General features: G+C 33.4%; 21 non-coding genes across 21 annotated transcripts; all 21 read left to right on the forward strand.

Moving 5' to 3' along the window:
* Positions 1–904: 904 nt before the first annotated feature.
* Positions 905–978, forward strand: TRNAI-AAU (transfer RNA isoleucine (anticodon AAU)). Its single transcript has one exon. It is a non-coding gene; the product is annotated as a tRNA-Ile (tRNA).
* Positions 979–1,501: 523 nt separating this feature from the next.
* TRNAI-AAU (transfer RNA isoleucine (anticodon AAU)) lies at positions 1,502–1,575 on the forward strand. The gene has a single exon. It is a non-coding gene; the product is annotated as a tRNA-Ile (tRNA).
* A 1,976-nt stretch (positions 1,576–3,551) lies between these two features.
* TRNAI-AAU (transfer RNA isoleucine (anticodon AAU)) lies at positions 3,552–3,625 on the forward strand. The gene has a single exon. It is a non-coding gene; the product is annotated as a tRNA-Ile (tRNA).
* A 523-nt stretch (positions 3,626–4,148) lies between these two features.
* TRNAI-AAU (transfer RNA isoleucine (anticodon AAU)) lies at positions 4,149–4,222 on the forward strand. Its single transcript has one exon. It is a non-coding gene; the product is annotated as a tRNA-Ile (tRNA).
* A 523-nt stretch (positions 4,223–4,745) lies between these two features.
* On the forward strand, positions 4,746–4,819 carry TRNAI-AAU (transfer RNA isoleucine (anticodon AAU)). The gene has a single exon. It is a non-coding gene; the product is annotated as a tRNA-Ile (tRNA).
* A 1,970-nt stretch (positions 4,820–6,789) lies between these two features.
* Positions 6,790–6,863, forward strand: TRNAI-AAU (transfer RNA isoleucine (anticodon AAU)). The gene has a single exon. It is a non-coding gene; the product is annotated as a tRNA-Ile (tRNA).
* Positions 6,864–8,242: 1,379 nt separating this feature from the next.
* On the forward strand, positions 8,243–8,316 carry TRNAI-AAU (transfer RNA isoleucine (anticodon AAU)). The gene has a single exon. It is a non-coding gene; the product is annotated as a tRNA-Ile (tRNA).
* A 523-nt stretch (positions 8,317–8,839) lies between these two features.
* On the forward strand, positions 8,840–8,913 carry TRNAI-AAU (transfer RNA isoleucine (anticodon AAU)). The gene has a single exon. It is a non-coding gene; the product is annotated as a tRNA-Ile (tRNA).
* A 1,119-nt stretch (positions 8,914–10,032) lies between these two features.
* On the forward strand, positions 10,033–10,106 carry TRNAI-AAU (transfer RNA isoleucine (anticodon AAU)). Its single transcript has one exon. It is a non-coding gene; the product is annotated as a tRNA-Ile (tRNA).
* A 1,711-nt stretch (positions 10,107–11,817) lies between these two features.
* On the forward strand, positions 11,818–11,891 carry TRNAI-AAU (transfer RNA isoleucine (anticodon AAU)). Its single transcript has one exon. It is a non-coding gene; the product is annotated as a tRNA-Ile (tRNA).
* A 2,567-nt stretch (positions 11,892–14,458) lies between these two features.
* On the forward strand, positions 14,459–14,532 carry TRNAI-AAU (transfer RNA isoleucine (anticodon AAU)). Its single transcript has one exon. It is a non-coding gene; the product is annotated as a tRNA-Ile (tRNA).
* Positions 14,533–15,905: 1,373 nt separating this feature from the next.
* On the forward strand, positions 15,906–15,979 carry TRNAI-AAU (transfer RNA isoleucine (anticodon AAU)). Its single transcript has one exon. It is a non-coding gene; the product is annotated as a tRNA-Ile (tRNA).
* A 523-nt stretch (positions 15,980–16,502) lies between these two features.
* Positions 16,503–16,576, forward strand: TRNAI-AAU (transfer RNA isoleucine (anticodon AAU)). Its single transcript has one exon. It is a non-coding gene; the product is annotated as a tRNA-Ile (tRNA).
* A 2,829-nt stretch (positions 16,577–19,405) lies between these two features.
* TRNAI-AAU (transfer RNA isoleucine (anticodon AAU)) lies at positions 19,406–19,479 on the forward strand. Its single transcript has one exon. It is a non-coding gene; the product is annotated as a tRNA-Ile (tRNA).
* Positions 19,480–20,323: 844 nt separating this feature from the next.
* Positions 20,324–20,397, forward strand: TRNAI-AAU (transfer RNA isoleucine (anticodon AAU)). The gene has a single exon. It is a non-coding gene; the product is annotated as a tRNA-Ile (tRNA).
* A 523-nt stretch (positions 20,398–20,920) lies between these two features.
* TRNAI-AAU (transfer RNA isoleucine (anticodon AAU)) lies at positions 20,921–20,994 on the forward strand. The gene has a single exon. It is a non-coding gene; the product is annotated as a tRNA-Ile (tRNA).
* A 517-nt stretch (positions 20,995–21,511) lies between these two features.
* TRNAI-AAU (transfer RNA isoleucine (anticodon AAU)) lies at positions 21,512–21,585 on the forward strand. The gene has a single exon. It is a non-coding gene; the product is annotated as a tRNA-Ile (tRNA).
* Positions 21,586–22,368: 783 nt separating this feature from the next.
* Positions 22,369–22,442, forward strand: TRNAI-AAU (transfer RNA isoleucine (anticodon AAU)). The gene has a single exon. It is a non-coding gene; the product is annotated as a tRNA-Ile (tRNA).
* A 782-nt stretch (positions 22,443–23,224) lies between these two features.
* Positions 23,225–23,298, forward strand: TRNAI-AAU (transfer RNA isoleucine (anticodon AAU)). Its single transcript has one exon. It is a non-coding gene; the product is annotated as a tRNA-Ile (tRNA).
* A 1,554-nt stretch (positions 23,299–24,852) lies between these two features.
* TRNAI-AAU (transfer RNA isoleucine (anticodon AAU)) lies at positions 24,853–24,926 on the forward strand. The gene has a single exon. It is a non-coding gene; the product is annotated as a tRNA-Ile (tRNA).
* Positions 24,927–25,708: 782 nt separating this feature from the next.
* Positions 25,709–25,782, forward strand: TRNAI-AAU (transfer RNA isoleucine (anticodon AAU)). Its single transcript has one exon. It is a non-coding gene; the product is annotated as a tRNA-Ile (tRNA).
* Positions 25,783–27,571: the final 1,789 nt, after the last annotated feature.

Consider the following 27,571-nt stretch of genomic DNA (forward strand, 5'->3'; position numbering starts at 1 on the left):
ACATTAGCAATTCTTCATATGCGTGTCCCCCAGCCCAGCACGAACGGCGGCCTGTTAGCTCAGTTGGTTAGAGCGTGGTGCCAATAACGCCAAGGTCACAGGTTCGATCCCTGTACAGGCCAAGTTTCTGTGGTCAATAAAAGATGCTTTTTCTTGTGTCTCTTTGTTATCTGTATATCTCTTTGGAGCAAGAGCTGCTAGAATGATTAGTTGCATCAATTTGATATAGATGTGGAATTATATATTAATGTTAAAGTGCCTTGAACATCCATTAATGGTTCAAAGTTCTAACACTAAGTAATTAATCTCCCATTTATTACAAGTAATTTAGGAAAGTCTAGTTTTGATTTTTTGATAATGCTTAAAGACACCATGAATGTAAACAGCTGAATATAAGATTTCCATCTATCTCGGGTTAACAATCAGTAGCACTTCATCATCTGTTATTTCTTCAGTAGTATGCTATAAATATAGTAAGCCTATTATCTGATTCTGTTAGAACATGAAGTTAAAAATGCCAAGAACATACTTTCTACCACTCTCCAAGCAAACACTTAACGCTGCTTTAATGTTGAAATAAATGCATTTTCTTCTGTATCTTGTTTAAATCTATATTTCCTTTGAGCAGAAGCTGATAGAATGAGTAGATGAATTAATTTAATATAGATGATGAACTGTTATTTATTGCTAAACCACATGGAAAATACATTAATGGTTCTAAGTTTTAACACTAAGAATGAAAATCTCATTTGTATTGATTTTTTTGTGATATTTGTTTCTTCATGTCGATAATATATAAATATACCTTATGGGTAAACAGCTGAAAATAAGCTTTCAAACTATCTGGGGTTCACTGACATTACCAATTCTTCATATGCTTGTCCCCCAGCCCAGCATGAACAGCGGCCTGTTAGCTCAGTTGGTTAGAGCGTGGTGCTAATAACGCCAAGGTCACAGGTTCGATCCCTGTACAGGCCAAGTTTCTGTGTTAAATAAAAGATGCTTTTTCTTCTGTCTCTTTGTTATCTGTATATCTCTTTGGAGCAAGAGCTGCTAGAATCATTAGTTGAATCAATTTGATATAGATGTGGAATTATATATTAATGTTAAAGTGCCTTGAACATCCATTAATGGTTGTAAGTTCTAACACTAAGTAACTAAATCTCTCATTTATTAGAAGCATTTTCTTCTGTCTGATGTTTATCTCTATATTTCCTTTGAGCAGAAGCTGATAGAATGAGTAGATGAATTAATTTAATATAGATGATAAACTGTTATTTATTGCTAAACCACATAGAAAATACATTAATGGTTCTAAGTTTTAACACTAAGAATGAAAATCTCATTTGTATTGATTTTTTTGTGATATTTGTTTCTTCATGTCGATAATATATAAATATACCTTATGGGTAAACAGCTGAAAATAAGCTTTCAAACTATCTGGGCTTCACTGACATTCGCAATTCTTCATATGCTTGTCCCCCAGGCCAGCACGAACGGCGGCCTGTTAGCTCAGTTGGTTAGAGCGTGGTGCTAATAACGCCAAGGTCACAGGTTCGATCCCTGTACAGGCCAAGTTTCTGTGTTAAAAAAAAGATGCTTTTTCTTGTGTCTCTTTGTTAACTGTATATCTCTTTGGAGCAAGAGCTGCTAGAATCATTAGTTGAATCAATTTGATATAGATGTGGAATTATATATTAATGTTAAAGTGCCTTGAACATCCATTAATGGTTGTAAGTTCTAACACTAAGTAACTAAATCTCTCATTTATTACAAGCATTTTCTTCTGTCTGATGTTTATCTCTATATTTCCTTTGAGCAGGAGCTGATAGAATGAGTAGATGAATTAATTTAATATAGATAATGAACTGTTATTTATTGCTAAACCACATAGAACATACATTAATGGTTCTAAGTTTTAACACTAAGAATGAAAATCTCATTTGTATTGATTTTTTTGTGATATTTGTTTCTTCATGTCGATAATACATAAATATACCTTATGGGTAAACAGCTGAAAATAAGCTTTCAAACTATCTGGGGTTCACTGACATTAGCAATTCTTCATATGCTTGTCCCCCAGCCCAGCACGAACGGCGGCCTGTTAGCTCAGTTGGTTAGAGCGTGGTGCTAATAACGCCAATGTCACAGGTTCGATCCCTGTACAGGCCAAGTTTCTGTGTTAAATAAAAGAAGCTTTTTCTTCTGTCTCTTTGTTATCTGTATATCTCTTTGGAGCAAGAGCTGCTAGAATCATTAGTTGAATCAATTTGATATAGATGTGGAATTATATATTAATGTTAAAGTGCCTTGAACATCCATTAATGGTTGTAAGTTCTAACACTAAGTAACTAAATCTCTCATTTATTACAAGCATTTTCTTCTGTCTGATGTTTATCTCTATATTTTCTTTGAGCAGGAGCTGATAGAATGAGTAGATGAATTAATTTAATATAGATGATGAACTGTTATTTATTGCTAAACCACATGGAAAATACATTAATGGTTCTAAGTTTTAACACTAAGATTGAAAATCTCATTTGTATTGATTTTTTTGTGATATTTGTTTCTTCATGTCGATAATATATAAATATACCTTATGGGTAAAGAGCTGAAAATAAGCTTTCAAACTATCTGGGGTTCACTGACATTAGCAATTCTTCATATGCTTGTCCCCCAGCCCAGCACGAACGGCGGCCTGTTAGCTCAGTTGGTTAGAGCGTGGTGCTAATAACACCAAGGTCACAGGTTCGATCCCTGTACAGGCCAAGTTTCTGTGTTCAATAAAAGATGCTTTTTCTTGTGTCTCTTTGTTATCTGTATATCTCTTTGGAGCAAGAGCTGCTAGAATGATTAGTTGAATCAATTTGATATAGATGTGGAATTATATATTAATGTTAAAGTGCCTTGATCATCCATTAATGGTTCAAAGTTCTAACACTAAGTAATTAATCTGCCATTTATTACAAGTAATTTAGGAAAGTCTAGTTTTGATTTTTTGATAATGCTTAAAGACACCATGAATGTAAACAGCTGAATATAAGATTTCCATCTATCTCGGATTAACAATCAGTAGCACTTCATCATCTGTTATTTCTTCAGTAGTATGCTATAAATATAGTAAGCCTATTATCTGATTCTGTTAGAACATGAAGTTAAAAATGCCAAGAACATACTTTCTACCACTCTCCAAGCAAACACTTAACGCTGCTTTAATGTTGAAATAAATGCATTTTCTTCTGTATCTTGTTTAAATCTATATTTCCTTTGAGCAGAAGCTGATAGAATGAGTAGATGAATTAATTTAATATAGATGATGAACTGTTATTTATTGCTAAACCACATGGAAAATACATTAATGGTTCTAAGTTTTAACACTAAGAATGAAAATCTCATTTGTATTGATTTTTTTGTGATATTTGTTTCTTCATGTCGATAATATATAAATATACCTTATGGGTAAACAGCTGAAAATAAGCTTTCAAACTATCTGGGGTTCACTGACATTAGCAGTTCTTCATATGCTTGTCCCCCAGCCCAGCACGAACAGCGGCCTGTTAGCTCAGTTGGTTAGAGCGTGGTGCTAATAACGCCAAGGTCACAGGTTCGATCCCTGTACAGGCCAAGTTTCTGTGTTAAATAAAAGATGCTTTTTCTTCTGTCTCTTTGTTATCTGTATATCTCTTTGGAGCAAGAGCTGCTAGAATCATTAGTTGAATCAATTTGATATAGATGTGGAATTATATATTAATGTTAAAGTGCCTTGAACATCCATTAATGGTTGTAAGTTCTAACACTAAGTAACTAAATCTCTCATTTATTACAAGCATTTTCTTCTGTCTGATGTTTATCTCTATATTTCCTTTGAGCAGAAGCTGATAGAATGAGTAGATGAATTAATTTAATATAGATGATAAACTGTTATTTATTGCTAAACCACATAGAAAATACATTAATGGTTCTAAGTTTTAACACTAAGAATGAAAATCTCATTTGTATTGATTTTTTTGTGATATTTGTTTCTTCATGTCGATAATATATAAATATACCTTATGGGTAAACAGCTGAAAATAAGCTTTCAAACTATCTGGGGTTCACTGACATTAGCAATTCTTCATATGCTTGTCCCCCAGCCCAGCACGAACGGCGGCCTGTTAGCTCAGTTGGTTAGAGCGTGGTGCTAATAACGCCAAGGTCACAGGTTCGATCCCTGTACAGGCCAAGTTTCTGTGTTCAAAAAAAGATGCTTTTTCTTGTGTCTCTTTGTTAACTGTATATCTCTTTAGAGCAAGAGCTGCTAGAATCATTAGTTGAATCAATTTGATATAGATGTGGAATTATATATTAATGTTAAAGTGCCTTGAACATCCATTAATGGTTGTAAGTTCTAACACTAAGTAACTAAATCTCTCATTTATTACAAGCATTTTCTTCTGTCTGATGTTTATCTCTATATTTCCTTTGAGCAGGAGCTGATAGAATGAGTAGATGAATTAATTTAATATAGATAATGAACTGTTATTTATTGCTAAACCACATAGAACATACATTAATGGTTCTAAGTTTTAACACTAAGAATGAAAATCTCATTTGTATTGATTTTTTTGTGATATTTGTTTCTTCATGTCGATAATATATAAATATACCTTATGGGTAAACAGCTGAAAATAAGCTTTCAAACTATCTGGGGTTCACTGACATTCGCAGTTCTGCATATGCTTGTCCCCCAGCACAGCACGAACGGCGGCCTGTTAGCTCAGTTGGTTAGAGCGTGGTGCTAATAACGCCAAGGTCACAGGTTCGATCCCTGTACAGGCCAAGTTTCTGTGTTAAAAAAAAGATGCTTTTTCTTGTGTCTCTTTGTTAACTGTATATCTCTTTGGAGCAAGAGCTGCTAGTAGTTGAATCAATTTGATATAGATGTGGAATTATATATTAATGTTAAAGTGCCTTGAACATCCATTAATGGTTGTAAGTTCTAACACTAAGTAACTAAATCTCTCATTTATTACAAGCATTTCCTTCTGTCTGATGTTTATCTCTATATTTCCTTTGAGCAGAAGCTGATAGAATGAGTAGATGAATTAATTTAATATAGATGATAAACTGTTATTTATTGCTAAACCACATAGAAAATACATTAATGGTTCTAAGTTTTAACACTAAGAATGAAAATCTCATTTGTATTGATTTTTTTGTGATATTTGTTTCTTCATGTCGATAATATATAAATATACCTTATGGGTAAACAGCTGAAAATAAGCTTTCAAACTATCTGGGGTTCACTGACATTAGCAATTCTTCATATGCTTGTCCCCCAGCCCAGCACAAACGGTGGCCTGTTAGCTCAGTTGGTTAGAGCGTGGTGTTAATAACGCCAAGGTCACAGGTTCGATCCCTGTACAGGCCAAGTTTCTGTGTTCAATAAAAGATGCTTTTTCTTGTGTCTCTTTGTTATCTGTATATCTCTTTGGAGCAAGAGCTGCTAGAATGATTAGTTGAATCAATTTGATATAGATGTGGAATTATATATTAATGTTAAAGTGCCTTGAACATCCATTAATGGTTCAAAGTTCTAACACTAAGTAATTAATCTCCCATTTATTACAAGTAATTAAGGAAAGTCTAGTTTTGATTTTTTGATAATGCTTAAAGACACCATGAATGTAAACAGCTGAATATAAGATTTCCATCTATCTCGGGTTAACAATCAGTAGCACTTCATCATCTGTTATTTCTTCAGTAGTATGCTATAAATATAGTAAGCCTATTATCTGATTCTGTTAGAACATGAAGTTAAAAATGCCAAGAACATACTTTCTACCACTCTCCAAGCAAACACTTAACGCTGCTTTAATGTTGAAATAAATGCATTTTCTTCTGTATCTTGTTTAAATCTATATTTCCTTTGAGCAGAAGCTGATAGAATGAGTAGATGAATTAATTTAATATAGATGATGAACTGTTATTTATTGCTAAACCACATGGAAAATACATTAATGGTTCTAAGTTTTAACACTAAGAATGAAAATCTCATTTGTATTGATTATTTTGTGATATTTGTTTCTTCATGTCGATAATATATAAATATACCTTATGGGTAAACAGCTGAAAATAAGCTTTCAAACTATCTGGGGTTCACTGACATTAGCAATTCTTCATATGCTTGTCCCCCAGCCCAGCACAAACGGCGGCCTGTTAGCTCAGTTGGTTAGAGCGTGGTGCTAATAACGCCAATGTCACAGGTTCGATCCCTGTACAGGCCAAGTTTCTGTGTTAAATAAAAGAAGCTTTTTCTTCTGTCTCTTTGTTATCTGTATATCTCTTTGGAGCAAGAGCTGCTAGAATCATTAGTTGAATCAATTTGATATAGATGTGGAATTATATATTAATGTTAAAGTGCCTTGAACATCCATTAATGGTTGTAAGTTCTAACACTAAGTAACTAAATCTCTCATTTATTACAAGCATTTTCTTCTGTCTGATGTTTATCTCTATATTTCCTTTGAGCAGGAGCTGATAGAATGAGTAGATGAATTAATTTAATATAGATGATGAACTGTTATTTATTGCTACACCACATGGAAAATACATTAATGGTTCTAAGTTTTAACACTTAGATTGAAAATCTCATTTGTATTGATTTTTTTGTGATATTTGTTTCTTCATGTCGATAATATATAAATATACCTTATGGGTAAACAGCTGAAAATAAGCTTTCAAACTATCTGGGGTTCACTGACATTAGCAATTCTTCATATGCTTGTCCCCCAGCCCAGCACGAACGGCGGCCTGTTAGCTCAGTTGGTTAGAGCGTGGTGCTAATAACGCCAAGGTCACAGGTTCGATCCCTGTACAGGCCAAGTTTCTGTGTTCAATAAAAGATGCTTTTTCTTGTGTCTCTTTGTTATCTGTATATCTCTTTGGAGCAAGAGCTGCTAGAATGATTAGTTGAATCAATTTGATATAGATGTGGAATTATATATTAATGTTAAAGTGCCTTGAACATCCATTAATGGTTCAAAGTTCTAACACCAAATAATTAATCTCCCATTTATTACAAGTAATTTAGGAAAGTCTAGTTTTGATTTTTTGATAATGCTTAAAGACACCATGAATGTAAACAGCTGAATATAAGATTTCCATCTATCTCGGATTAACAATCAGTAGCACTTCATCATCTGTTATTTCTTCAGTAGTATGCTATAAATATAGTAAGCCTATTATCTGATTCTGTTAGAACATGAAGTTAAAAATGCCAAGAACATACTTTCTACCACTCTCCAAGCAAACACTTAACGCTGCTTTAATGTTGAAATAAATGCATTTTCTTCTGTATCTTGTTTAAATCTATATTTCCTTTGAGCAGAAGCTGATAGAATGAGTAGATGAATTAATTTAATATAGATGATGAACTGTTATTTATTGCTAAACCACATGGAAAATACATTAATGGTTCTAAGTTTTAACACTAAGAATGAAAATCTCATTTGTATTGATTTTTTTGTGATATTTGTTTCTTCATGTCGATAATATATAAATATACCTTATGGGTAAACAGCTGAAAATAAGCTTTCAAACTATCTGGGGTTCACTGACATTAGCAGTTCTTCATATGCTTGTCCCCCAGCCCAGCACGAACAGCGGCCTGTTAGCTCAGTTGGTTAGAGCGTGGTGCTAATAACGCCAAGGTCACAGGTTCGATCCCTGTACAGGGCAAGTTTCTGTGTTAAATAAAAGATGCTTTTTCTTCTGTCTCTTTGTTATCTGTATATCTCTTTGGAGCAAGAGCTGCTAGAATCATTAGTTGAATCAATTTGATATAGATGTGGAATTATATATTAATGTTAAAGTGCCTTGAACATCCATTAATGGTTGTAAGTTCTAACACTAAGTAACTAAATCTCTCATTTATTACAAGCATTTTCTTCTGTCTGATGTTTATCTCTATATTTCCTTTGAGCAGAAGCTGATAGAATGAGTAGATGAATTAATTTAATATAGATGATAAACTGTTATTTATTGCTAAACCACATAGAAAATACATTAATGGTTCTAAGTTTTAACACTAAGAATGAAAATCTCATTTGTATTGATTTTTTTGTGATATTTGTTTCTTCATGTCGATAATATATAAATATACCTTATGGGTAAACAGCTGAAAATAAGCTTTCAAACTATCTGGGGTTCACTGACATTAGCAATTCTTCATATGCTTGTCCCCCAGCCCAGCACGAACGGCGGCCTGTTAGCTCAGTTGGTTAGAGCGTGGTGCTAATAACGCCAAGGTCACAGGTTCGATCCCTGTACAGGCCAAGTATCTGTGTTAAAAAAAAGATGCTTTTTCTTGTGTCTCTTTGTTAACTGTATATCTCTTTGGAGCAAGAGCTGCTAGAATCATTAGTTGAATCAATTTGATATAGATGTGGAATTATATATTAATGTTAAAGTGCCTTGAACATCCATTAATGGTTGTAAGTTCTAACACTAAGTAACTAAATCTCTCATTTATTACAAGCATTTTCTTCTGTCTGATGTTTATCTCTATATTTCCTTTGAGCAGGAGCTGATAGAATGAGTAGATGAATTAATTTAATATAGATAATGAACTGTTATTTATTGCTAAACCACATAGAACATACATTAATGGTTCTAAGTTTTAACACTAAGAATGAAAATCTCATTTGTATTGATTTTTTTGTGATATTTGTTTCTTCATGTCGATAATATATAAATATACCTTATGGGTAAACAGCTGAAAATAAGCTTTCAAACTATCTGGGGTTCACTGACATTAGCAGTTCTTCATATGCTTGTCCCCCAGCCCAGCACGAACAGCGGCCTGTTAGCTCAGTTGGTTAGAGCGTGGTGCTAATAACGCCAAGGTCACAGGTTCGATCCCTGTACAGGCCAAGTTTCTGTGTTAAATAAAAGATGCTTTTTCTTCTGTCTCTTTGTTATCTGTATATCTCTTTGGAGCAAGAGCTGCTAGAATCATTAGTTGAATCAATTTGATATAGATGTGGAATTTATATTAATGTTAAAGTGCCTTGAACATCCATTAATGGTTGTAAGTTCTAACACTAAGTAACTAAATCTCTCATTTATTACAAGCATTTCCTTCTGTCTGATGTTTATCTCTATATTTCCTTTGAGCAGAAGCTGATAGAATGAGTAGATGAATTAATTTAATATAGATGATAAACTGTTATTTATTGCTAAACCACATAGAAAATACATTAATGGTTCTAAGTTTTAACACTAAGAATGAAAATCTCATTTGTATTGATTTTTTTGTGATATTTGTTTCTTCATGTCGATAATATATAAATATACCTTATGGGTAAACAGCTGAAAATAAGCTTTCAAACTATCTGGGGTTCACTGACATTGGCAATTCTTCATATGCTTGTCCCCCAGCCCAGCACAAACGGCGGCCTGTTAGCTCGGTTGGTTAGAGCGTGGTGTTAATAACGCCAAGGTCACAGGTTCGATCCCTGTACAGGCCAAGTTTCTGTGTTAAAAAAAAGATGCTTTTTCTTGTGTCTCTTTGTTAACTGTATATCTCTTTGGAGCAAGAGCTGCTAGAATCATTAGTTGAATCAATTTGATATAGATGTGGAATTATATATTAATGTTAAAGTGCCTTGAACTTCCATTAATGGTTGTAAGTTCTAACACTAAGTAACTAAATCTCTCATTTATTACAAGCATTTTCTTCTGTCTGATGTTTATCTCTATATTTCCTTTGAGCAGGAGCTGATAGAATGAGTAGATGAATTAATTTAATATAGATGATGAACTGTTATTTATTGCTAAACCACATAGAACATACATTAATGGTTCTAAGTTTTAACACTAAGAATGAAAATCTCATTTGTATTGATTTTTTTGTGATATTTGTTTCTTCATGTCGATAATATATAAATATACCTTATGGGTAAACAGCTGAAAATAAGCTTTCAAACTATCTGGGGTTCACTGACATTAGCAGTTCTGCATATGCTTGTCCCCCAGCACAGCACGAACGGCGGCCTGTTAGCTCAGTTGGTTAGAGCGTGGTGCTAATAACGCCAAGGTCACAGGTTCGATCCCTGTACAGGCCAAGTTTCTGTGTTAAAAAAAAGATGCTTTTTCTTGTGTCTCTTTGTTAACTGTATATCTCTTTGGAGCAAGAGCTGCTAGTAGTTGAATCAATTTGATATAGATGTGGAATTATATATTAATGTTAAAGTGCCTTGAACATCCATTAATGGTTGTAAGTTCTAACACTAAGTAACTAAATCTCTCATTTATTACAAGCATTTTCTTCTGTCTGATGTTTATCTCTATATTTCCTTTGAGCAGGAGCTGATAGAATGAGTAGATGAATTAATTTAATATAGATAATGAACTGTTATTTATTGCTAAACCACATAGAACATACATTAATGGTTCTAAGTTTTAACACTAAGAATGAAAATCTCATTTGTATTGATTTTTTTGTGATATTTGTTTCTTCATGTCGATAATATATAAATATACCTTATGGGTAAACAGCTGAAAATAAGCTTTCAAACTATCTGGGGTTCACTGACATTCGCAGTTCTTCATATGCTTGTCCCCCAGCCCAGCACGAACAGCGGCCTGTTAGCTCTGTTGGTTAGAGCGTGGTGCTAATAACGCCAAGGTCACAGGTTCGATCCCTGTACAGGCCAAGTTTCTGTGTAAAATAAAAGATGCTTTTTCTTCTGTCTCTTTGTTATCTGTATATCTCTTTGGAGCAAGAGCTGCTAGAATCATTAGTTGAATCAATTTGATATAGATGTGGAATTATATATTAATGTTAAAGTGCCTTGAACATCCATTAATGGTTGTAAGTTCTAACACTAAGTAACTAAATCTCTCATTTATTACAAGCATTTCCTTCTGTCTGATGTTTATCTCTATATTTCCTTTGAGCAGAAGCTGATAGAATGAGTAGATGAATTAATTTAATATAGATGATAAACTGTTATTTATTGCTAAACCACATAGAAAATACATTAATGGTTCTAAGTTTTAACACTAAGAATGAAAATCTCATTTGTATTGATTTTTTTGTGATATTTGTTTCTTCATGTCGATAATATATAAATATACCTTATGGGTAAACAGCTGAAAATAAGCTTTCAAACTATCTGGGGTTCACTGACATTAGCAATTCTTCATATGCTTGTCCCCCAGCCCAGCACAAACGGCGGCCTGTTAGCTCAGTTGGTTAGAGCGTGGTGTTAATAACGCCAAGGTCACAGGTTCGATCCCTGTACAGGCCAAGTTTCTGTGTTAAAAAAAAGATGCTTTTTCTTGTGTCTCTTTGTTAACTGTATATCTCTTTGGAGCAAGAGCTGCTAGAATCATTAGTTGAATCAATTTGATATAGATGTGGAATTATATATTAATGTTAAAGTGCCTTGAACTTCCATTAATGGTTGTAAGTTCTAACACTAAGTAACTAAATCTCGCATTTATTACAAGCATTTTCTTCTGTCTGATGTTTATCTCTATATTTCCTTTGAGCAGGAGCTGATAGAATGAGTAGATGAATTAATTTAATATAGATGATGAACTGTTATTTATTGCTAAACCACATAGAACATACATTAATGGTTCTAAGTTTTAACACTAAGAATGAAAATCTCATTTGTATTGATTTTTTTGTGATATTTGTTTCTTCATGTCGATAATATATAAATATACCTTATGGGTAAACAGCTGAAAATAAGCTTTCAAACTATCTGGGGTTCACTGACATTAGCAGTTCTGCATATGCTTGTCCCCCAGCACAGCACGAACGGCGGCCTGTTAGCTCAGTTGGTTAGAGCGTGGTGCTAATAACGCCAAGGTCACAGGTTCGATCCCTGTACAGGCCAAGTTTCTGTGTTAAAAAAAAGATGCTTTTTCTTGTGTCTCTTTGTTAACTGTATATCTCTTTGGAGCAAGAGCTGCTAGTAGTTGAATCAATTTGATATAGATGTGGAATTATATATTAATGTTAAAGTGCCTTGAACATCCATTAATGGTTGTAAGTTCTAACACTAAGTAACTAAATCTCTCATTTATTACAAGCATTTTCTTCTGTCTGATGTTTATCTCTATATTTCCTTTGAGCAGGAGCTGATAGAATGAGTAGATGAATTAATTTAATATAGATGATGAACTGTTATTTATTGCTAAACCACATGGAAAATACATTAATGGTTCTAAGTTTTAACACTAAGATTGAAAATCTCATTTGTATTGATTTTTTTGTGATATTTGTTTCTTCATGTCGATAATATATAAATATACCTTATGGGTAAACAGCTGAAAATAAGCTTTCAAACTATCTGGGGTTCACTGACATTAGCAGTTCTGCATATGCTTGTCCCCCAGCACAGCACGAACGGCGGCCTGTTAGCTCAGTTGGTTAGAGCGTGGTGCCAATAACGCCAAGGTCACAGGTTCGATCCCTGTACAGGCCAAGTTTCTGTGGTCAATAAAAGATGCTTTTTCTTGTGTCTCTTTGTTATCTGTATATCTCTTTGGAGCAAGAGCTGCTAGAATGATTAGTTGAATCAATTTGATATAGATGTGGAATTATATATTAATGTTAAAGTGCCTTGAACATCCATTAATGGTTCAAAGTTCTAACACCAAATAATTAATCTCCCATTTATTACAAGTAATTTAGGAAAGTCTAGTTTTGATTTTTTGATAATGCTTAAAGACACCATGAATGTAAACAGCTGAATATAAGATTTCCATCTATCTCGGGTTAACAATCAGTAGCACTTCATCATCTGTTATTTCTTCAGTAGTATGCTATAAATATAGTAAGCCTATTATCTGATTCTGTTAGAACATGAAGTTAAAAATGCCAAGAACATACTTTCTACCACTCTCCAAGCAAACACTTAACGCTGCTTTAATGTTGAAATAAATGCATTTTCTTCTGTATCTTGTTTAAATCTATATTTCCTTTGAGCAGAAGCTGATAGAATGAGTAGATGAATTAATTTAATATAGATGATGAACTGTTATTTATTGCTAAACCACATGGAAAATACATTAATGGTTCTAAGTTTTAACACTAAGAATGAAAATCTCATTTGTATTGATTTTTTTGTGATATTTGTTTCTTCATGTCGATAATATATAAATATACCTTATGGGTAAACAGCTGAAAATAAGCTTTCAAACTATCTGGGGTTCACTGACATTAGCAGTTCTTCATATGCTTGTCCCCCAGCCCAGCACGAACAGCGGCCTGTTAGCTCAGTTGGTTAGAGCCTGGTGCTAATAACGCCAAGGTCACAGGTTCGATCCCTGTACAGGCCAAGTTTCTGTGTTAAATAAAAGATGCTTTTTCTTCTGTCTCTTTGTTATCTGTATATCTCTTTGGAGCAAGAGCTGCTAGAATCATTAGTTGAATCAATTTGATATAGATGTGGAATTATATATTAATGTTAAAGTGCCTTGAACATCCATTAATGGTTGTAAGTTCTAACACTAAGTAACTAAATCTCTCATTTATTACAAGAATTTCCTTCTGTCTGATGTTTATCTCTATATTTCCTTTGAGCAGAAGCTGATAGAATGAGTAGATGAATTAATTTAATATAGATGATAAACTGTTATTTATTGCTAAACCACATAGAAAATACATTAATGGTTCTAAGTTTTAACACTAAGAATGAAAATCTCATTTGTATTGATTTTTTTGTGATATTTGTTTCTTCATGTCGATAATATATAAATATACCTTATGGGTAAACAGCTGAAAATAAGCTTTCAAACTATCTGGGGTTCACTGACATTAGCAATTCTTCATATGCTTGTCCCCCAGCCCAGCACAAACGGCGGCCTGTTAGCTCAGTTGGTTAGAGCGTGGTGTCAATAACGCCAAGGTCACAGGTTCGATCCCTGTACAGGCCAAGTTTCTGTGTTAAAAAAAAGATGCTTTTTCTTGTGTCTCTTTGTTAACTGTATATCTCTTTGGAGCAAGAGCTGCTAGAATCATTAGTTGAATCAATTTGATATAGATGTGGAATTATATATTAATGTTAAAGTGCCTTGAACTTCCATTAATGGTTGTAAGTTCTAACACTAAGTAACTAAATCTCTCATTTATTACAAGCATTTTCTTCTGTCTGATGTTTATCTCTATATTTCCTTTGAGCAGGAGCTGATAGAATGAGTAGATGAATTAATTTAATATAGATGATGAACTGTTATTTATTGCTAAACCACATAGAACATACATTAATGGTTCTAAGTTTTAACACTAAGAATGAAAATCTCATTTGTATTGATTTTTTTGTGATATTTGTTTCTTCATGTCGATAATATATAAATATACCTTATGGGTAAACAGCTGAAAATAAGCTTTCAAACTATCTGGGGTTCACTGACATTAGCAGTTCTGCATATGCTTGTCCCCCAGCAAAGCACGAACGGCGGCCTGTTAGCTCAGTTGGTTAGAGCGTGGTGCTAATAACGCCAAGGTCACAGGTTCGATCCCTGTACAGGCCAAGTTTCTGTGTTAAAAAATAGATGCTTTTTCTTGTGTCTCTTTGTTAACTGTATATCTCTTTGGAGCAAGAGCTGCTAGTAGTTGAATCAATTTGATATAGATGTGGAATTATATATTAATGTTAAAGTGCCTTGAACATCCATTAATGGTTGTAAGTTCTAACACTAAGTAACTAAATCTCTCATTTATTACAAGCATTTTCTTCTGTCTGATGTTTATCTCTATATTTCCTTTGAGCAGGAGCTGATAGAATGAGTAGATGAATTAATTTAATATAGATGATGAACTGTTATTTATTGCTAAACCACATGGAAAATACATTAATGGTTCTAAGTTTTAACACTAAGATTGAAAATCTCATTTGTATTGATTTTTTTGTGATATTTGTTTCTTCATGTCGATAATATATAAATATACCTTATGGGTAAACAGCTGAAAATAAGCTTTCAAACTATCTGGGGTTCACTGACATTAGCAATTCTTCATATGCGTGTCCCCCAGCCCAGCACGAACGGCGGCCTGTTAGCTCAGTTGGTTAGAGCGTGGTGCCAATAACGCCAAGGTCACAGGTTCGATCCCTGTACAGGCCAAGTTTCTGTGGTCAATAAAAGATGCTTTTTCTTGTGTCTCTTTGTTATCTGTATATCTCTTTGGAGCAAGAGCTGCTAGAATGATTAGTTGAATCAATTTGATATAGATGTGGAATTATATATTAATGTTAAAGTGCCTTGAACATCCATTAATGGTTCAAAGTTCTAACACTAAGTAATTAATCTCCCATTTATTACAAGTAATTTAGGAAAGTCTAGTTTTGATTTTTTGATAATGCTTAAAGACACCATGAATGTAAACAGCTGAATATAAGATTTCCATCTATCTCGGGTTAACAATCAGTAGCACTTCATCATCTGTTATTTCTTCAGTAGTATGCTATAAATATAGTAAGCCTATTATCTGATTCTGTTAGAACATGAAGTTAAAAATGCCAAGAACATACTTTCTACCACTCTCCAAGCAAACACTTAACGCTGCTTTAATGTTGAAATAAATGCATTTTCTTCTGTATCTTGTTTAAATCTATATTTCCTTTGAGCAGAAGCTGATAGAATGAGTAGATGAATTAATTTAATATAGATGATGAACTGTTATTTATTGCTAAACCACATGGAAAATACATTAATGGTTCTAAGTTTTAACACTAAGAATGAAAATCTCATTTGTATTGATTTTTTTGTGATATTTGTTTCTTCATGTCGATAATATATAAATATACCTTATGGGTAAACAGCTGAAAATAAGCTTTCAAACTATCTGGGGTTCACTGACATTACCAATTCTTCATATGCTTGTCCCCCAGCCCAGCATGAACAGCGGCCTGTTAGCTCAGTTGGTTAGAGCGTGGTGCTAATAACGCCAAGGTCACAGGTTCGATCCCTGTACAGGCCAAGTTTCTGTGTTAAATAAAAGATGCTTTTTCTTCTGTCTCTTTGTTATCTGTATATCTCTTTGGAGCAAGAGCTGCTAGAATCATTAGTTGAATCAATTTGATATAGATGTGGAATTATATATTAATGTTAAAGTGCCTTGAACATCCATTAATGGTTGTAAGTTCTAACACTAAGTAACTAAATCTCTCATTTATTACAAGCATTTTCTTCTGTCTGATGTTTATCTCTATATTTCCTTTGAGCAGAAGCTGATAGAATGAGTAGATGAATTAATTTAATATAGATGATAAACTGTTATTTATTGCTAAACCACATAGAAAATACATTAATGGTTCTAAGTTTTAACACTAAGAATGAAAATCTCATTTGTATTGATTTTTTTGTGATATTTGTTTCTTCATGTCGATAATATATAAATATACCTTATGGGTAAACAGCTGAAAATAAGCTTTCAAACTATCTGGGCTTCACTGACATTCGCAATTCTTCATATGCTTGTCCCCCAGGCCAGCACGAACGGCGGCCTGTTAGCTCAGTTGGTTAGAGCGTGGTGCTAATAACGCCAAGGTCACAGGTTCGATCCCTGTACAGGCCAAGTTTCTGTGTTAAAAAAAAGATGCTTTTTCTTGTGTCTCTTTGTTAACTGTATATCTCTTTGGAGCAAGAGCTGCTAGAATCATTAGTTGAATCAATTTGATATAGATGTGGAATTATATATTAATGTTAAAGTGCCTTGAACATCCATTAATGGTTGTAAGTTCTAACACTAAGTAACTAAATCTCTCATTTATTACAAGCATTTTCTTCTGTCTGATGTTTATCTCTATATTTCCTTTGAGCAGGAGCTGATAGAATGAGTAGATGAATTAATTTAATATAGATGATGAACTGTTATTTATTGCTAAACCACATAGAACATACATTAATGGTTCTAAGTTTTAACACTAAGAATGAAAATCTCATTTGTATTGATTTTTTTGTGATATTTGTTTCTTCATGTCGATAATATATAAATATACCTTATGGGTAAACAGCTGAAAATAAGCTTTCAAACTATCTGGGGTTCACTGGCATTAGCAATTCTTCATATGCTTGTCCCCCAGCCCAGCACGAACAGCGGCCTGTTAGCTCAGTTGGTTAGAGCATGGTGCTAATAACGCCAAGGTCACAGGTTCGATCCCTGTACAGGCCAAGTTTCTGTGTTAAAAAAAAGATGCTTTTTCTTGTGTCTCTTTGTTAACTGTATATCTCTTTGGAGCAAGAGCTGCTAGAATCATTAGTTGAATCAATTTGATATAGATGTGGAATTATATATTAATGTTAAAGTGCCTTGAACATCCATTAATGGTTGTAAGTTCTAACACTAAGTAACTAAATCTCTCATTTATTACAAGCATTTTCTTCTGTCTGATGTTTAGCTCTATATTTCCTTTGAGCAGGAGCTGATAGAATGAGTAGATGAATTAATTTAATATAGATGATGAACTGTTATTTATTGCTAAACCACATAGAACATACATTAATGGTTCTAAGTTTTAACACTAAGAATGAAAATCTCATTTGTATTGATTTTTTTGTGATATTTGTTTCTTCATGTCGATAATATATAAATATACCTTATGTGTAAACAGCTGAAAATAAGCTTTCAAACTATCTGGGGTTCACTGACATTAGCAATTCTTCATATGCTTGTCCCCCATGACTGTGCACACAGTGGCCTGTTAGCTCAGTTGGTTAGAGCGTGGTGCTAATAATGCCAAGGTCACAGGTTCGATCCCTGTACATGCCAGGTGTCTGAGTTAAAAGAAAGCTTTTTCTTATCTCTCATTGTTAACTGTATACCTCTTTGGAGCAAGAGCTGCTAGAAAGATTCGATTAATACATTTTATATAGATGTGGAATTACATATTAATGTTAAAGTGCCTTGAACATCCATTAATGGTTCAAAGTTCTAACACTAAGTAATTAATCTCCCATTTATTACAAGTAATTTAGGAAAGTCTAGTTTTGATTTTTTGATAATGCTTAAAGACACCATGAATGTAAACAGCTGAATATAAGATTTCCATCTATCTCGGGTTAACAATCAGTAGCACTTCATCATCTGTTATTTCTTCAGTAGTATGCTATAAATATAGTAAGCCTATTATCTGATTCTGTTAGAACATGAAGTTAAAAATGCCAAGAACATACTTTCTACCACTCTCCAAGAAAACACTTAACGCTGCTTTAATGTTGAAATAGATGCATTTTCTTCTGTATCTTGTTTAAATCTATATTTCCTTTGAGCAGAAGCTGATAGAATGAGTAGATGAATTAATTTAATATAGATGATGAACTGTTATTTATTGCTAAACCACATGGAAAATACATTAATGGTTCTAAGTTTTAACACTAAGATTGAAAATCTCATTTGTATTGATTTTTTTGTGATATTTGTTTCTTCATGTCGATAATACATAAATATACCTTATGGGTAAAGAGCTGAAAATAAGCTTTCAAACTATCTGGGGTTCACTGACATTAGCAATTCTTCATATGCTTGTCCCCCAGCCCAGCACGAACGGCAGCCTGTTAGCTCAGTTGGTTAGAGCGTGGTGCTAATAACGCCAAGGTCACAGGTTCGATCCCTGTACAGGCCAAGTTTCTGTGTTCAATAAAAGATGCTTTTTCTTGTGTCTCTTTGTTATCTGTATATCTCTTTGGAGCAAGAGCTGCTAGAATGATTAGTTGAATCAATTTGATATAGATGTGGAATTATATATTAATGTTAAAGTGCCTTGAACATCCATTAATGGTTCAAAGTTCTAACACCAAATAATTAATCTCCCATTTATTACAAGTAATTTAGGAAAGTCTAGTTTTGATTTTTTGATAATGCTTAAAGACACCATGAATGTAAACAGCTGAATATAAGATTTCCATCTATCTCGGATTAACAATCAGTAGCACTTCATCATCTGTTATTTCTTCAGTAGTATGCTATAAATATAGTAAGCCTATTATCTGATTCTGTTAGAACATGAAGTTAAAAATGCCAAGAACATACTTTCTACCACTCTCCAAGCAAACACTTAACGCTGCTTTAATGTTGAAATAAATGCATTTTCTTCTGTATCTTGTTTAAATCTATATTTCCTTTGAGCAGAAGCTGATAGAATGAGTAGATGAATTAATTTAATATAGATGATGAACTGTTATTTATTGCTAAACCACATGGAAAATACATTAATGGTTCTAAGTTTTAACACTAAGAATGAAAATCTCATTTGTATTGATTTTTTTGTGATATTTGTTTCTTCATGTCGATAATATATAAATATACCTTATGGGTAAACAGCTGAAAATAAGCTTTCAAACTATCTGGGGTTCACTGACATTAGCAGTTCTTCATATGCTTGTCCCCCAGCCCAGCACGAACAGCGGCCTGTTAGCTCAGTTGGTTAGAGCGTGGTGCTAATAACGCCAAGGTCACAGGTTCGATCCCTGTACAGGCCAAGTTTCTGTGTTAAATAAAAGATGCTTTTTCTTCTGTCTCTTTGTTATCTGTATATCTCTTTGGAGCAAGAGCTGCTAGAATCATTAGTTGAATCAATTTGATATAGATGTGGAATTATATATTAATGTTAAAGTGCCTTGAACATCCATTAATGGTTGTAAGTTCTAACACTAAGTAACTAAATCTCTCATTTATTACAAGCATTTTCTTCTGTCTGATGTTTATCTCTATATTTCCTTTGAGCAGAAGCTGATAGAATGAGTAGATGAATTAATTTAATATAGATGATAAACTGTTATTTATTGCTAAACCACATAGAAAATACATTAATGGTTCTAAGTTTTAACACTAAGAATGAAAATCTCATTTGTATTGATTTTTTTGTGATATTTGTTTCTTCATGTCGATAATATATAAATATACCTTATGGGTAAACAATAGGGGTGGGCGGAATTTGCGTAATTGCGTTACGCAAATCTCCGCGAAACGGTAAAAATCTCCGCGAACACGCAGAAATTCCGCGAACACGCGGAATTGCTTGTTCGCGATGCTTTTTTCCTGTTCACAATTGCTGTTTGCGTGCTCGGGGAGAAATATCTCGCGAACACGCATTTTGAGAACGCGAACAAGCAAAAATTTCGCGAAATCGCAGAAAGCAGACTTTTGAGCAATTTCGCGTTCTCCGTGGAACGCGAAATTACGCAAATTACGCAAATTCCGCGAGCGGAACGGAATTTACCGCCCAGGCCTAGTAAACAACTGAAAATAAGCTTTCAAACTATCTGGGGTTCACTGACATTAGCAATTCTTCATATGCTTGTCCCCCAGCCCAGCACGAACGGCGGCCTGTTAGCTCAGTTGGTTAGAGCGTGGTGCTAATAACGCCAAGGTCACAGGTTCGATCCCTGTACAGGCCAAGTTTCTGTGTTAAAAAAAAGATGCTTTTTCTTGTGTCTCTTTGTTAACTGTATATCTCTTTGGAGCAAGAGCTGCTAGAATCATTAGTTGAATCAATTTGATATAGATGTGGAATTATATATTAATGTTAAAGTGCCTTGAACATCCATTAATGGTTGTAAGTTCTAACACTAAGTAACTAAATCTCTCATTTATTACAAGCATTTTCTTCTGTCTGATGTTTATCTCTATATTTCCTTTGAGCAGGAGCTGATAGAATGAGTAGATGAATTAATTTAATATAGATGATGAACTGTTATTTATTGCTAAACCACATAGAACATACATTAATGGTTCTAAGTTTTAACACTAAGAATGAAAATCTCATTTGTATTGATTTTTTTGTGATATTTGTTTCTTCATGTCGATAATATATAAATATACCTTATGGGTAAACAGCTGAAAATAAGCTTTCAAACTATCTGGGGTTCACTGACATTAGCAGTTCTGCATATGCTTGTCCCCCAGCACAGAACGAACGGCGGCCTGTTAGCTCAGTTGGTTAGAGCGTGGTGCTAATAACGCCAAGGTCACAGGTTCGATCCCTGTACAGGCCAAGTTTCTGTGTTAAAAAAAAGATGCTTTTTCTTGTGTCTCTTTGTTAACTGTATATCTCTTTGGAGCAAGAGCTGCTAGTAGTTGAATCAATTTGATATAGATGTGGAATTATATATTAATGTTAAAGTGCCTTGAACATCCATTAATGGTTGTAAGTTCTAACACTAAGTAACTAAATCTCTCATTCATTACAAGCATTTTCTTCTGTCTGATGTTTATCTCTATATTTCCTTTGAGCAGGAGCTGATAGAATGAGTAGATGAATTAATTTAATATAGATGATGAACTGTTATTTATTGCTAAACCACATGGAAAATACATTAATGGTTCTAAGTTTTAACACTAAGATTGAAAATCTCATTTGTATTGATTTTTTTGTGATATTTGTTTCTTCATGTCGATAATATATAAATATACCTTATGGGTAAACAGCTGAAAATAAGCTTTCAAACTATCTGGGGTTCACTGACATTCGCAATTCTTCATATGCTTGTCCCCCAGCCCAGCACGAACAGCGGCCTGTTAGCTCAGTTGGTTAGAGCGTGGTGCTAATAACGCCAAGGTCACAGGTTCGATCCCTGTACAGGCCAAGTTTCTGTGTTAAATAAAAGATGCTTTTTCTTGTGTCTCTTTGTTATCTGTATATCTCTTTGGAGCAAGAGCTGCTAGAATGATTAGTTGAATCAATTTGATATAGATGTGGAATTATATATTAATGTTAAAGTGCCTTGAACATCCATTAATGGTTCAAAGTTCTAACACTAAGTAATTAATCTCCCATTTATTACAAGTAATTAAGGAAAGTCTAGTTTTGATTTTTTGATAATGCTTAAAGACACCATGAATGTAAACAGCTGAATATAAGATTTCCATCTATCTCGGATTAACAATCAGTAGCACTTCATCATCTATTATTTACTTCAGTAGTATGCTATAAATATAGTAAGCCTATTATCTGATTCTGTTAGAACATGAAGTTAAAAATGCCAAGAACATACTTTCTACCACTCTCCAAGCAAACACTTAACGCTGCTTTAATGTTGAAATAAATGCATTTTCTTCTGTATCTTGTTTAAATCTATATTTCCTTTGAGCAGAAGCTGATAGAATGAGTAGATGAATTAATTTAATATAGATGATGAACTGTTATTTATTGCTAAACCACATGGAAAATACATTAATGGTTCTAAGTTTTAACACTAAGAATGAAAATCTCATTTGTATTGATTTTTTTGTGATATTTGTTTCTTCATGTCGATAATATATAAATATACCTTATGGGTAAACAGCTGAAAATAAGCTTTCAAACTATCTGGGGTTCACTGACATTCGCAATTCTTCATATGCTTGTCCCCCAGCCCAGCACGAACAGCGGCCTGTTAGCTCAGTTGGTTAGAGCGTGGTGCTAATAACGCCAAGGTCACAGGTTCGATCCCTGTACAGGCCAAGTTTCTGTGTTAAATAAAAGATGCTTTTTCTTGTGTCTCTTTGTTATCTGTATATCTCTTTGGAGCAAGAGCTGCTAGAATGATTAGTTGAATCAATTTGATATAGATGTGGAATTATATATTAATGTTAAAGTGCCTTGAACATCCATTAATGGTTCAAAGTTCTAACACTAAGTAATTAATCTCCCATTTATTACAAGTAATTAAGGAAAGTCTAGTTTTGATTTTTTGATAATGCTTAAAGACACCATGAATGTAAACAGCTGAATATAAGATTTCCATCTATCTCGGATTAACAATCAGTAGCACTTCATCATCTGTTATTTCTTCAGTAGTATGCTATAAATATAGTAAGCCTATTATCTGATTCTGTTAGAACATGAAGTTAAAAATGCCAAGAACATACTTTCTACCACTCTCCAAGCAAACACTTAACGCTGCTTTAATGTTGAAATAAATGCATTTTCTTCTGTATCTTGTTTAAATCTATATTTCCTTTGAGCAGAAGCTGATAGAATGAGTAGATGAATTAATTTAATATAGATGATGAACTGTTATTTATTGCTAAACCACATAGAACATACATTAATGGTTCTAAGTTTTAACACTAAGAATGAAAATCTCATTTGTATTGATTTTTTTGTGATATTTGTTTCTTCATGTCGATAATATATAAATATACCTTATGGGTAAACAGCTGAAAATAAGCTTTCAAACTATCTGGGGTTCACTGACATTAGCAGTTCTTCATATGCTTGTCCCCCAGCCCAGCACGAACAGCGGCCTGTTAGCTCAGTTGGTTAGAGCGTGGTGCTAATAACGCCAAGGTCACAGGTTCGATCCCTGTACAGGCCAAGTTTCTGTGTAAAATAAAAGATGCTTTTTCTTCTGTCTCTTTGTTATCTGTATATCTCTTTGGAGCAAGAGCTGCTAGAATCATTAGTTGAATCAATTTGATATAGATGTGGAATTATATATTAATGTTAAAGTGCCTTGAACATCCATTAATGGTTGTAAGTTCTAACACTAAGTAACTAAATCTCTCATTTATTACAAGCATTTCCTTCTGTCTGATGTTTATCTCTATATTTCCTTTGAGCAGAAGCTGATAGAATGAGTAGATGAATTAATTTAATATAGATGATAAACTGTTATTTATTGCTAAACCACATAGAAAATACATTAATGGTTCTAAGTTTTAACACTAAGAATGAAAATCTCATTTGTATTGATTTTTTTGTGATATTTGTTTCTTCATGTCGACAATATATAAATATACCTTATGGGTAAACAGCTGAAAATAAGCTTTCCATCTATCTCGGGTTAACAATCAGTAGCACTTCATCATCTGTTATTTCTTCAGTAGTATGCTATAAATATAGTAAGCCTATTATCTGATTCTGTTAGAACATGAAGTTAAAAATGCCAAGAACATACTTTCTACCACTCTCCAAGAAAACACTTAACGCTGCTTTAATGTTGAAATAGATGCATTTTCTTCTGTATCTTGTTTAAATCTATATTTCCTTTGAGCAGAAGCTGATAGAATGAGTAGATGAATTAATTTAATATAGATGATGAACTGTTATTTATTGCTAAACCACATGGAAAATACATTAATGGTTCTAAGTTTTAACACTAAGATTGAAAATCTCATTTGTATTGATTTTTTTGTGATATTTGTTTCTTCATGTCGATAATACATAAATATACCTTATGGGTAAACAGCTGAAAATAAGCTTTCAAACTATCTGGGGTTCACTGACATTAGCAATTCTTCATATGCTTGTCCCCCAGCCCAGCACGAACGGCGGCCTGTTAGCTCAGTTGGTTAGAGCGTGGTGCTAATAACGCCAATGTCACAGGTTCGATCCCTGTACAGGCCAAGTTTCTGTGTTAAATAAAAGAAGCTTTTTCTTCTGTCTCTTTGTTATCTGTATATCTCTTTGGAGCAAGAGCTGCTAGAATCATTAGTTGAATCAATTTGATATAGATGTGGAATTATATATTAATGTTAAAGTGCCTTGAACATCCATTAATGGTTGTAAGTTCTAACACTAAGTAACTAAATCTCTCATTTATTACAAGCATTTTCTTCTGTCTGATGTTTATCTCTATATTTTCTTTGAGCAGGAGCTGATAGAATGAGTAGATGAATTAATTTAATATAGATGATGAACTGTTATTTATTGCTAAACCACATGGAAAATACATTAATGGTTCTAAGTTTTAACACTAAGATTGAAAATCTCATTTGTATTGATTTTTTTGTGATATTTGTTTCTTCATGTCGATAATATATAAATATACCTTATGGGTAAAGAGCTGAAAATAAGCTTTCAAACTATCTGGGGTTCACTGACATTAGCAATTCTTCATATGCTTGTCCCCCAGCCCAGCACGAACGGCGGCCTGTTAGCTCAGTTGGTTAGAGCGTGGTGCTAATAACGCCAAGGTCACAGGTTCGATCCCTGTACAGGCCAAGTTTCTGTGTTCAATAAAAGATGCTTTTTCTTGTGTCTCTTTGTTATCTGTATATCTCTTTGGAGCAAGAGCTGCTAGAATGATTAGTTGAATCAATTTGATATAGATGTGGAATTATATATTAATGTTAAAGTGCCTTGAACATCCATTAATGGTTCAAAGTTCTAACACTAAGTAATTAATCTGCCATTTATTACAAGTAATTTAGGAAAGTCTAGTTTTGATTTTTTGATAATGCTTAAAGACACCATGAATGTAAACAGCTGAATATAAGATTTCCATCTATCTCGGATTAACAATCAGTAGCACTTCATCATCTGTTATTTCTTCAGTAGTATGCTATAAATATAGTAAGCCTATTATCTGATTCTGTTAGAACATGAAGTTAAAAATGCCAAGAACATACTTTCTACCACTCTCCAAGCAAACACTTAACGCTGCTTTAATGTTGAAATAAATGCATTTTCTTCTGTATCTTGTTTAAATCTATATTTCCTTTGAGCAGAAGCTGATAGAATGAGTAGATGAATTAATTTAATATAGATGATGAACTGTTATTTATTGCTAAACCACATGGAAAATACATTAATGGTTCTAAGTTTTAACACTAAGAATGAAAATCTCATTTGTATTGATTTTTTTGTGATATTTGTTTCTTCATGTCGATAATATATAAATATACCTTATGGGTAAACAGCTGAAAATAAGCTTTCAAACTATCTGGGGTTCACTGACATTAGCAGTTCTTCATATGCTTGTCCCCCAGCCCAGCACGAACAGCGGCCTGTTAGCTCAGTTGGTTAGAGCGTGGTGCTAATAACGCCAAGGTCACAGGTTCGATCCCTGTACAGGCCAAGTTTCTGTGTTAAATAAAAGATGCTTTTTCTTCTGTCTCTTTGTTATCTGTATATCTCTTTGGAGCAAGAGCTGCTAGAATCATTAGTTGAATCAATTTGATATAGATGTGGAATTATATATTAATGTTAAAGTGCCTTGAACATCCATTAATGGTTGTAAGTTCTAACACTAAGTAACTAAATCTCTCATTTATTACAAGCATTTTCTTCTGTCTGATGTTTATCTCTATATTTCCTTTGAGCAGAAGCTGATAGAATGAGTAGATGAATTAATTTAATATAGATGATAAACTGTTATTTATTGCTAAACCACATAGAAAATACATTAATGGTTCTAAGTTTTAACACTAAGAATGAAAATCTCATTTGTATTGATTTTTTTGTGATATTTGTTTCTTCATGTCGATAATATATAAATATACCTTATGGGTAAACAGCTGAAAATAAGCTTTCAAACTATCTGGGGTTCACTGACATTAGCAATTCTTCATATACTTGTCCCCCAGCCCAGCACGAGCGGCGGCCTGTTAGCTCAGTTGGTTAGAGCGTGGTGCTAATAACACCAAGGTCACAGGTTCGATCCCTGTACAGGCCAAGTTTCTGTGTTCAATAAAAGATGCTTTTTCTTCTGTCTCTTTGTTATCTGTATATCTCTTTGGAGCAAGAGCTGCTAGAATGATTAGTTGAATCAATTTGATATAGATGTGGAATTATATATTAATGTTAAAGTGCCTTGAACATCCATTAATGGTTCAAAGTTCTAACACTAAGTAATTAATCTGCCATTTATTACAAGTAATTTAGGAAAGTCTAGTTTTGATTTTTTGATAATGCTTAAAGACACCATGAATGTAAACAGCTGAATATAAGATTTCCATCTATCTCGGATTAACAATCAGTAGCACTTCATCATCTGTTATTTCTTCAGTAGTATGCTATAAATATAGTAAGCCTATTATCTGATTCTGTTAGAACATGAAGTTAAAAATGCCAAGAACATACTTTCTACCACTCTCCAAGCAAACACTTAACGCTGCTTTAATGTTGAAATAAATGCATTTTCTTCTGTATCTTGTTTAAATCTATATTTCCTTTGAGCAGAAGCTGATAGAATGAGTAGATGAATTAATTTAATATAGATGATGAACTGTTATTTATTGCTAAACCACATGGAAAATACATTAATGGTTCTAAGTTTTAACACTAAGAATGAAAATCTCATTTGTATTGATTTTTTTGTGATATTTGTTTCTTCATGTCGATAATACATAAATATACCTTATGGGTAAACAGCTGAAAATAAGCTTTCAAACTATCTGGGGTTCACTGACATTAGCAATTCTTCATATGCTTGTCCCCCAGCCCAGCACGAACAGCGGCCTGTTAGCTCAGTTGGTTAGAGCGTGGTGCTAATAACGCCAATGTCACAGGTTCGATCCCTGTACAGGCCAAGTTTCTGTGTTAAATAAAAGAAGCTTTTTCTTCTGTCTCTTTGTTATCTGTATATCTCTTTGGAGCAAGAGCTGCTAGAATCATTAGTTGAATCAATTTGATATAGATGTGGAATTATATATTAATGTTAAAGTGCCTTGAACATCCATTAATGGTTCAAAGTTCTAACACTAAGTAATTAATCTGCCATTTATTACAAGTAATTTAGGAAAGTCTAGTTTTGATTTTTTGATAATGCTTAAAGACACCATGAATGTAAACAGCTGAATATAAGATTTCCATCTATCTCGGATTAACAATCAGTAGCACTTCATCATCTGTTATTTCTTCAGTAG

The sequence above is a fragment of the Triturus cristatus genome, chromosome 5_1 (assembly GCF_964204655.1).
Source record: "Triturus cristatus chromosome 5_1, aTriCri1.1, whole genome shotgun sequence".
Taxonomy (NCBI): domain Eukaryota; kingdom Metazoa; phylum Chordata; class Amphibia; order Caudata; family Salamandridae; genus Triturus; species Triturus cristatus.